Below are 7,020 nucleotides of genomic sequence, written 5' to 3'. Positions count from 1 at the left end.
CCCGGGCCCTGGAATCTGCACACTTTCTCTCCCCTGTGGTTGCTACCCTGGCAGTGGTGGCCAGATGACGGCGACAGCTGCTTCTGCACGGAGCACTCCCCTCTATCAGTCCAGACTCCAGGGCACGTCTGTTTAAACACTAACTTAATTCTATCATGGCCGTGGGTCCCAACATTGGCACTGCTGGGCCAGCCCCAAGCAGCAGGGTGGGCACGGCCGCTGCGTTTCTCCACCCGCGCCCCCGGCCCTGCTCCTGGCATCACTGCCTCCCGTCCTTCAGGCCCCTTGAAGCCCCTCCTGGAGGCCGTCTGCGTGAGTCCACACAGGACGCCGTGACAGCACCACGGATGGACGGGGCGGCTTCAACCACAGACAGTCCCGGAGGCTGGAGTCCGAGGTCACTGCACAGCAGGGCTGGTTCCCCTGGGCCTCTCTGTGGCTCATGGACGTCATCCTCTCCGTGTCCTCACAGGGCCGTCCCTCTGTGTGTGTCCTGGTCTCCTCTCCTCATAAGGGCTCTTGTCAGATTGGACCGGGACCACCCGAACCCTCATGCACCTTAATCACCTCTTTTGGTTCAGTCCCAGAGACACGGTGGGGCCGGCTCCAGCCAGTGGATGATGGGGCCACAGCACCTCCCTGGCTGCCCCACGCGCAATGTCTGCCCGGCTCATCTTCTGCCCTCGCCGACTTCCTTGCCGTGTGCAGGGCCCTGTTTGTGACCCATCTGTGCGTTTACTGTGCGTCTCCCGTTGCTCTGCAAGGTGGCAGTGATGAGGACAGAGCTGAGTCTCTCGGGCCTTGCTGCACCCAGCCTGGCACAGCTCGAATGGGTGTCAGGAATGGACAGGTGAGTGGATGCAGAGGCTCTCAGAAGAGGGGGCCACAGTGACTGGCCCCACGGCTGATTTCTTAGGGCTCCTGGGCCGTGTGACCCCGGGCAGGTGGCAGCCAGGATGCTGGCTCCTGCCTCTGCACCTCACATGGTGCCAGCAGGGGAGACGCTGACCCGGGAGCCCAGCCCCATCTCTGCAGCCCCCACCTCACTCCTCTCAGCTTCTGGGGGTCCTCAGGGCAGGGAGAAGAAGAGGCGAGGGCCGGCTGAGTCCCTCGGCTGGGAGAAAACGGCGAGAGGCCAGAGCTGAGTGTGTGGCGAGTGGAGCTGTGAAGCCAGGGCCAGGCGATGTGTGGGACGACTGTGGAAGGGAGGCCGAGCCCAGGGGAGGGCCGGGCCCTGCACTGAGGCAGGGAGGCCGGGGAGCCTGAGGTGGGGCTTCCTCACCTCGCCCGCTCGTTTCCTTTGAGGAGTCCCCGTGGTCTGCAGTCCTCCGCGAGTCTGGCCATCGGGGGAGCCTGCCCTGCCCTCAGCTCAGCCCCGGGGCGCCCAGGGGTCCAGGTGGGGCCTCTGTACCTCTTCACAGCTCATGGGGTTTCCAGCACTGGGTGGACTGTTCCAGGAACCTAAATTGACTGAGGGGCTGACGGACTTTCCCTGTCTGAGCCTCAGTTTCCCCATCTGTAAAACCAGAAAATAAAACCAACCTTGCAGTTTTGCTTTAGAGACGATTAAGGATTGACCTTGATGGCTTCAGTTGCCACGGGGCGAGGAGCGGCCGCGAGGAAGCGGCTCGGGAGTGACCGTGAGGAGACGGCTCGGGGGCGGTGGGCCTGTCCCCAGGAGCTGTGACTCCCACACTCTCAGCTCCGGGACTCCCAGTGTTCAGTCTGCGCCGAGCCCTTGGCCCACACGCTCTCCTTGCTCCCTCCAGGGCTGGGCCTTCCCGGGGCTCATTGGAAGGAGCCCGGAGTCTCCCAAGGGGGCTCCCAGGGGCAGGTTTCAGGCCCGAGGCCGGCAGTGGGGAGGGGCTAGCACCCTTCACGTTGCCCCTCACTCGCCGCAGCCCCGAGGCAGCTGCCCCACGCATGGCCGCCCAGTCCTGCTGGAACACCGGGAGCCGCACCGTGCCAGGGCTACGGACAGGAGCTGCCCTTGGGGCCACCACAGCTTCGGGTCGCGCCCCAGCCTCTGAGAGCACCCAGGACGGGCCGCCCTGCCTTGGAGGCGGGGACTCACCTGGCCTGTTTGCACCAGGGCTTGGCAGGCAGCCCCCTCTGGCCCCAGCAGGCCTCAGGTCCAGGCCACCTTGAATGCTGACTCTCGGCCACGCCTGGTTCCAGGACTGGCTTTTTTTTTGGAGAGGGGTGGACAGGCAGCCACGCACCAGGGTGTGAGGGACCCGCCCCGTGAGGCCGACACACATCTGCTGTACCTTTATTGCACATTTATCACATTGCAAACTATTCCACAAAACTCTGCAAAGGTCAGCCCACGGCTGCGCACAGCCAGCCCCGCAGGGCACACTTGCGCCAGCCATCCACAGCCAAGTCCGAGATGGGCGCTGCGGGCCGGCGGGCGGACTCGCAGGACGCCTGGTCATCGGGTCCTCCAAAACCACGTGGGCATCCGTCCACCCGCGCACAGGCCAGACGTCCAGCGAGAGCCTCCTCCCGTCCTCAGACGTGACCCTCCAGCCCTCCAGGAGCCGAGGCCCCAGGAAGGAGAGTTTTTACTTGAAGTAGGTCCCGAGCGTGAGAGCACTTGAGGGGTGAGCTTGGCCTTGAGGAGCCCCCAGAACCGGGGAGGGCGGTCCTCGTGTTTGGTTTGGTAGGTGATTGGCGTCTGTGTACACGTCTCTGTTTTTATACTTATTCATCAGCTATAAATACAAAATAGTAAGTAAAGGCTCCTTTCCCTACAGAAAGGATGGAATGCCTCTGGCGCCGGCCGCCTCTGTCCGTGAGCACAGACAGCGCTTCCTTCCCAACCTCTTCTGGTCAAACACTGACAAAATGTGTCCTATTAGGCCTGGGGAGCCTCACCTCCCGTGGCAGCAGCTCCCGACTCCGGATGATCCCGTCCTGCCTCTGAATTCACTGAATTCACGACGGGCGCATGTGCTTGCTGGGAGTCCGGCCCCTCTGGCTCCGTCCGGCCGGCGGACACTACCTTGCCGAGGCGGCTGTGTGCTCAGTGTCCAGGTCATCCTCCACCACGCTGTGGGGCCCGTCCCTCTCCACGCAGTCCCGGACGGCCTTTAGCACCACGCGGAGCCGCCGGTCCAGGGCCTCCAGGTGCGGCTGGTACAGCACAGGCGCCACCTGGTCCCCCCGCAGAGACTCGGCCATCAGCAGGCTCAGCTTGTACTCCTCCTTGGCCAGGAGCTGCAGACGCAGGTAGGTGGACTTCCGGATCCTGGGGAGGAGAGGGGCGTCAGGCCTGGCACGGGACGGGGGAGATGCCTGCCCACAGGAAAGCGAGAGAAAGTGAGAGGGAGATAGAGAGAGTGGGGAGAGACAGAGAGAGAGAAAAAGAGACATACACAGAGAGAGAGAGAGACACAGAGAGAGAGACAGAGAGAGAGAGAAAGGGAGAGAGACAGAGACAGACGGAAAGAGACACAGATAAAGAGAGACAGGCAGACCGAGACAGACAGAGAGACAGAGACAGAGAGACAGAGAGAGACACAGACAGAGACGGCAGAGACTGCGAGAGACCGCGAGAGAGGGGCCTGTGATCCGACGCCTCGTCAGCCGCTGGGCTGTGTGATCTGCTCCGGTGCAGTCTGCTGCCTTTCATCTGCACAAGGGATGAGGGTGCCCTTGCAGGATGCGGTGGCCGGTGTATTTCCCAGAGGGGCACGGCAGGATGGGGAGGTGAGGAGGGCGGCCCATTCACCCAGGAGACCCACCCCAACTCAGCACATCCGCACAACACGGGCGCTGCGATGCCTCCTTAGAGAAGTACAAAGCGTTTGCCCTACAAACCTGCGTCCCCAGCCGTGAAAGGGGGAAAAGGGGGTCTGAACCCCCACAGAAGGTGGCAGTGGCAGTGGCAGAGACCGGCAGCCGCGCGGGGGAGCAGGGTCTCTGTGTCTCAGCTGGCGTCTGCCCTGGCCTCGAGTTCTCTCTGTAACTGGGGTGGCAGGACGGACACAGAGAGGGGGGCCCGAGAGGGCTCGAGCTGGATGGGCCTGGGGTGGTGGGCAGGTGAGGTCTGCGCCTCCAGGCTGCAGAGTGAGGGTGTGGGTCGAATTTGGGGCTGTGGTTGAATTCGGGGCCTTTCCTCTCTCATGTGATGGCCGGGGTGGGGTAGGGAAGGCTGTGACCGCCTCTGTCTCCTGCGTAGTAGGGAGGAGGGTGGAGCTGGAGCCGGCTCTGGCAGGGGCTGTACCTGCAGCACTGCTGTAGCGGCACCAGGATGGAGAGCTCGTCGTGTGAATATTTCCCAAACCTTCCAGAAGAAAAGCAGAATTGTCAAGGGCCCCTGTACAAGGTTCCTAACAGGCTGCTGGGCTGGGAGCTGGGCCATGGGTCCACCTGCCGGTCCCCGACACCCCAGGCAGTGGGCCCACCCCGCCCATCTCCAGCATCCCAGGCAGTGGGCTCACCCCACCCATCTCCAGCACCCCAGGCAGTGGGCCCACCCCGCCCATCTCCAGCACCCCAGGCAGTGGGCCCACCCCACCCATCTCCAGCACCCCAGGCAGTGGGCCCACCCCACCCATCTTCAGCACCCCAGGCAGTGGGCCCACCCCGCCCATCTCCAGCACCCCAGGCAGTGGGCCCACCCCACCCATCTCCAGCACCCCAGGCAGTGGGTCCACCCCCGCCTGTCCCCAGCTGGGTATGTGCGGTCCTGGCCTCTGGCCTGGGGAAGGGTCCTGGGCAGCCGAGTTGAGACGGCTCCAGGGAGCGTCAGCCCACAGTTTAGCTGTGGAGCCATCTTTACAGCCACACACACAAGCTATTGAGGTGCCCAAAGTCCATCTCTCTGAGGCCTCAGAGCCTGGGAATGGACGTCCTCCTGCCCGAGTTACTCGCCTCCGTGCTTTGCTTATTAGGGGTCACCCTCCCTGGTCACCAGGGTCTCACAGCGCCGCCCAAGACCACCCGTGGCAGGCCAGCGGCGGCCGCAGAGGCCGTCTATCCCCGGCAGGCTGGCTCCAGGTCCCCCGTGCGGGCAGAGGCCCATCTATTCTGCACGGTCCTGCTCTTCCTACCAGCAGCCTCTCCCAGCCTCCATTTCCCAGGTAACGTTCCTGTGCCTCGGAGGTCCCGCTCCCGGGGTGACCCTCCCTCCTGGTTGGGGCCTGGGGCCGCCCCCTGCATCTGGCTCTGAGATGGGCCTTTGTGACATTCCCATCCCTCCACTGGAGGGTCTGCTCCCCCCGTCCCCAGGGTCTCAGGTGGGCTGCAGGTAGCTGGGAGGTGGCTGGCCCTTTCCTGGCTGTGCAGGGGCGGGGACAGGCTCACCCTCTTCCATTGTCTAAGTGGATGATGAACGTTTCATTCCCAAACTTCTCAAAGTCTCGTAGTGGTGACGGTCCATGTTTCCTGTGGAGAGAAGCAGAAGTGTCCCAGCTCGTGGGCAGCCGAGCCGTGTAGCTCAGAGGCCTCTGTGCTCTGCAGAGCGGCGTCTCCTCCTGCCAGCATGACCTCTAAGCAATCTGGCCCTCCCCAGGCCACCGGACTGCAGCTGGGCCATGCCATGGACCATGCCCTGCAGAGCCCTCGGTGCATCTGCTCCACACAAGGCGGGTGACACGGGGACCCCGTGCCCCTGTGGGACGTACCCATGAGGAAGTCGAAGATCGTCATGTCCATGACGTCCAGGATGCGGTGGCTGCTGTCATAGGGCGGTGTCTGCTTCACCTCCTCACAGTAGTCGGGGTCCACTTCCCACCTGCGGGGAGCCAGCATGAGACGGCCGGGCTCTGCTGTACAGACGGGGGCCCAGGCCGGATTCTGGGGAGCCCGGTGCACGCCGTGAGGAGCAGAGGAGAAAACACTGCAGCAGGGACCTTGGCGTCTGCAGATAGATCCGCCTCAGCCGCGGTGCTGAGGCTGCATCAGCAGGAGCATGGGTGTGGGAGGGGACGGAGTCGCTCTGCCCTGCCCGGGGTGACCCCACCTGGAGCTGCCTTCAGCTCTGGGTCCTGTGTTTTTTGCAGAGTCTCTGTGTGGAAACAGGACCTGGACTCCACACTCACGAGGACAATGTGGGGTGGAAAGAACGGGGGCCGTTTCTCCCGCAGGAGTGAGGAGAGGGACGGGGCGAGAGCAGAGCTCAAATGCTGAGAGGCCCCGATTCGAGGGACCTGGGGGACAGGCCGCCTAGGTCAGGGGAAGCGCATGGAATTACTGGAGTAAGGAAGCCTTGCCACCGTCTCGTCAGGAAGCAGTCGTCTCACACTGCAGGCTCTGCACCCATCTCTGCCACCCCGGGGCGCTGACCCCCCACGCCCGCCCAGGCCCAGCTCCCCCCGCCGCAGGGTGGCCCGGACGCCAGTCCCCCGGCCCCGCACTCACTCGGCCTTCTTGCGCTTGTGGTAGGAGCGCCGCCAAGGGTTCCGCCAGGTCTTCCTCTTGGCCAGGGACAGGTCGGGCAGGAAGGCCGCCAGCGAGCCCTCGATCTGGTCTGGCTTCCCGCACAGGGCATGCTCCGTGGAGCAGTAGTAGGAGCACTCGCCGTAGAAGCAGATGTTGTTGGCTGGGGAGGGACAGGCCGCGGGTTACCCGGGCCACACGGGGCCGCGTCGTCACCTGTGGTCTCACGGCCCCCAAGGCCGGGCCGGGCTCTGCCTGGTGCTTCTCACGGGCAGGACTCACCCACAGCTCCCCCATCAATCCCAGCAAACACCTCCACCCCATGGTACAGAAAAGTGAACCCACAGAGCTGACTTCCCGAGGCCACACAGCTCCCCAGAGGCAGAGCCTGGCCTGAACCCTCGAAAATCAGGGGCTGGTCTATGGAAACCCTAGGGCCAATGTTTAGTCGTTTAAAAAATGCATTCGTATTGTCAAGAAAGTGACAATGCATTCGTATTGTCAAGAAAGACACAAGGCCAGGCACAGTGGCTCACACCTGTAATCCCAGCACTTTAGGAGGCCGAGGCAGGCGGATCACGAGGTCAGGAGATCGAGACCATCCTGGCTAACACGGTGAAACCCCATCTCTAC

The 7,020-nt window shown here is 63.5% G+C and overlaps 1 pseudogene across 1 annotated transcript; it reads right to left on the bottom strand.

Moving 5' to 3' along the window:
* Positions 1-2,245: 2,245 nt before the first annotated feature.
* On the bottom strand, positions 2,246-6,572 carry LOC115834014 (annotated as a pseudogene). Its single transcript, XR_004029165.1, has 5 exons — positions 6,370-6,572; positions 5,634-5,743; positions 5,314-5,394; positions 4,232-4,291; positions 2,246-3,253 (listed from the first exon to the last, which is right to left on the bottom strand). The product of XR_004029165.1 is annotated as an extracellular serine/threonine protein kinase FAM20C-like (transcript).
* Between the last annotated feature and the right edge of the window lie 448 nt (positions 6,573-7,020).

Source organism: Nomascus leucogenys, unplaced genomic scaffold (assembly GCF_006542625.1).
Source record: "Nomascus leucogenys isolate Asia unplaced genomic scaffold, Asia_NLE_v1 001026F_58870_qpd_obj, whole genome shotgun sequence".
In the NCBI taxonomy this organism is placed as follows: domain Eukaryota; kingdom Metazoa; phylum Chordata; class Mammalia; order Primates; family Hylobatidae; genus Nomascus; species Nomascus leucogenys.
The sequence above is the reverse complement of the archived record's forward strand: the minus strand, read 5'-3'. Positions and strand labels throughout refer to the sequence as shown.